We start from the raw sequence: 3,753 nt of genomic DNA, 5'->3' as shown, positions 1-3,753 counted from the left end.
AAATTTTCAAACCATTGTCAAACTTTCAAACCAGTCATTGTCAAATTTTGTTTCACTGCCTAGTATACTGCATAAATAAACTTTGTATAAATGTAGATTAGTTTTAATTCTCCAGATAATTGAAATAATAACTAAAATAAAAGGAATTAAAAGAAAAATTTTTTGTTGTTCTACCAATCCAATTACAATTCTTTATCTCCTGAAATACTCCATTAATGGTCTACCAGATAGAAAGCTTCCTACCATTAGAAACAGGGGCTCTAATAATTTTTAATATTACATATGAAAAATTAACTACATATGTTTTTTTGCTCTTAAGTTTTTTTTTAACTTTTTTTGTGTAACTCATAAATCAAATTAAAATTTTATCATATAATAATTTTCGGTATGCCAGATACTACTTATAATTACACTTAATCATGTCTGATATTGTTAGACAAAAGTGGTTTTATTTCAAATGAAATCATAGATCAGTTGAAAAGCAAAACATATATATTTATATATATATATATATATATATATATATATATATATATATATATATATATATATATATATATATGAATTCCAGATTTCATATTTCTTAGAAGTTTTGTTTGGCGATACTAAATGTTCACAAAAATCAATTTTTATTAAATTTAAAAAAATCTGACCAGAAATTTTTAATGAGGTAAATAGGCTTGATAATGTATCTACCTTTGAATGTAATACTCTAGCTTCTGGTATAATTTTGATGGAAAAACCCAAAAAAGCTTGAACTTATATGACTTGTGCAATTCATAATGAAACCTTTGCCAGAAGTGATTACCGCAAGTTATTGCCGCAAGTTATTAAGGCTAAGTTAATTCTTCCTAGGCAGAATTTTTCAGAAACTTAGATTCTTGCAGCATGGTACAATGCAATAAAAAAAAGTTTAATTATGCCAGCTTCATAACTTTTATGTATGCCCCATGGTTCCTAAAAATTAGAGTAATAGCTTCTGCTCCAAGATGCGACGTGGCTATGTTAAATGACTTTTATAAGCATTTCGATAAACAAATAGTTGTTCTTGCACTAGCAGACAAAGCTTTGCCTGATATCAATATGTTAGAAATGATAAAAATTTGCTTATTAGTGTTAAACCAGAGAAATTTAGACACGCACACCTTCGCCCACAAAAATTTTTCAAATGGATAGTAATCTGACACTTCTTAACCTTGTTGGTTCATTGTTAGCGTTTCTGACTCAAAGGTTAATCAATGGATTAAAGGAGATTTGGCCTGCTGGGATGATTTGGAGAGCTAAAGAAAGTGTGTTCAATTCATAAAAAACATGTAAGTAACAAATGACTGTAAAATGTGATACTTTTAGCAAGAGAGGAGAAAAAGAAGATGCCCGCTAATGTTACCAAAAAAATCATTTATGTCACAGTTTGAAACTGGCTAGAGCAATTATGCCATATTTGACAAATATAATGCTGCGTCAAGTACAAGTAATCAACTGTGTTTAATTCAAAGATCATTAACAGATGAACAGGGTACAAAAATAGAAAAGAAAAACATACCTTTGAATTTGTTTGAAAATGAAATAAACAAGGGGTCTATATAAAGTAGCTAAATGAAATAAACAAGGGGTCTATATAAAGTAGGGGTCTATATAAAGTAGCTAAAGTTCGATATGCAATCAAACGAAAAAAACTCACACAAATGCCAAATCAAGAAGTATCAGAAACAGAACCTAATATTGACAATGTTGATTTTGTAAATGAAATTTCTTGTCCATTAAGCTCCCCTATTTCACAAGAAATTCAAAAAAAAGTATATCCACTTAGGAAAAAAAAAGAAGAAATTTACGGCGCTGAAAATAGTAACAATGGTGAAAGTTTGTTTTATGCTGCAAAGGACGTAGATAAATCTGAAGATTTTGACTATGATGATTATATTCCACCTTCTCCAGATAGTGCTGAGACATTTTTTTAAAGAAGTCGAAAAGAATTCACTAAAGAAGATAGGAGGCTTATTTATACACATTTATCTAATGTAATATATTCAAATGAGCCAATTATGAAAGACAAGTTTGCGTTAATGTTGAAGAAACCAGAACTAGAGGGTCTTGTAAAAAAGTTTGGTTTACAATCATTGATCGTAAAAATGCGAACTGAAAGAAAAAACAATATAAATGTTTTGTAAATAGTTTTTTCATTATTTAGGTGTCTTAAAACAAAAGTGAATTTTTTATTTACTACATATTATTTTCATGTAAAAATTTAATAGTTTTAAACTGCGTGGAAGGCATAAGGCAGAAATAGTTTGTTCATGTCTTTATTATGTTTGCAGATGTTGTTTTTTTTTGTACAAAAATAAATTATTATATCAAAACAACTATAAAAAACAGGGTTTTTTTACTAACGTTTTTTTTTACGTTTATTTGTTACTACTGTAGTAGTAGTAATAAAGCAGTAGAAGTAATACTACTGGTTAAATGTTCAATAGAATTAGTGAAATTGAAATGGATGATATTAGGCTTGAAGAAGTTATTCGTGGAAATGAGAATAATGTGATTAGGCATGTTAATAATCTCCTTGTCAAAATGAAATAGATAGAGCTAGGCGAGATGAAATTATTCATCTACAAAATAAATAATTTTTTTCTAGACAAGGAAGAAATGTTGCTAGACATAATAATTAGTATACTACTTTGCTAGACTGTTCGAAATGTTGCTAGACAAAAAGCAATACAATTATAGATTAAAACTATTTAAGAGAAGTGAACCTGCCAGATAAAAAATATTTTGATGAAACACTTTTTTTATGTTGCCATAATGGTAAGGTAGTTTTGCCTCCACGTTTATCGTTTCCACAAGTTTTAAAAGATATATTTACTACAGGGAGCTAAAAAGATCATAACTCTAATATAAATTTTTTATATTGGAATAATAGAAATTATGATAATACCTATTATTATACTAATTCCTATATTAGAAAGAAATAAAAATGCCAAGAAATAATAATATTATACCAGTGGAATATTATAAAGAAATAATAATGCCTGTCTTTCTCTTGTTTCATTTACAGCTAATGTAGTTCAAGCTATGAATCATGGGCCGCCATGTTTTGGAATATGTGGTCAAGTTTTTTAATGTGTAGATCTTAATTTTTTAATGTGTAGATCTTAGGCTAGATCAAGATATTCCCCCAACATATTGTTAACTGGATATCTATTTTTTACTATACTTTTCTTTTTATTCCTCAAATTTTTTTTCAATTTTTTTAGATATCACAATCAATAAATTTAAGAATTATCAGAACTTACTTTTTAAAGAGTTATCATAGTTATAATATTAGTTGCTATATATTTTATTTACTTTTCATAGTGACCTTTTTTTTTTTTTTTTTTTTTTTTTTAGTTTTATTAATTCAAACATTGTCTAATTATGTTCTTCCTTTTTTTTAGTTGATTTTTTCATTGCTTTATAAATTCGCCTACTGTTGAAACATGATTTTAATTTAGTAAATTTATATCATTTGAAATTTACTGTATTAATCATTAGTCAACAGTTGAAAAGAAACTAGAATTCCGCATAATTGAGGTAAAAATAATTTTGTTTATTGGTATCATTACAAATCAGTTTTTATGGTATTGTTTTATAGCTATTTTGTGCTACTATGTTATTATATTATATTATTATAACGACATGTTATAACAACACTATGTTGATTTCGTCATTGTCAAATTACTTTTATTATGCTCATAATAAGTTCTTTAATAAATCATA

This window comes from Hydra vulgaris, chromosome 12 (assembly GCF_038396675.1).
Source record: "Hydra vulgaris chromosome 12, alternate assembly HydraT2T_AEP".
Taxonomy (NCBI): domain Eukaryota; kingdom Metazoa; phylum Cnidaria; class Hydrozoa; order Anthoathecata; family Hydridae; genus Hydra; species Hydra vulgaris.
Note: the sequence above shows the minus strand (reverse complement) of the source record.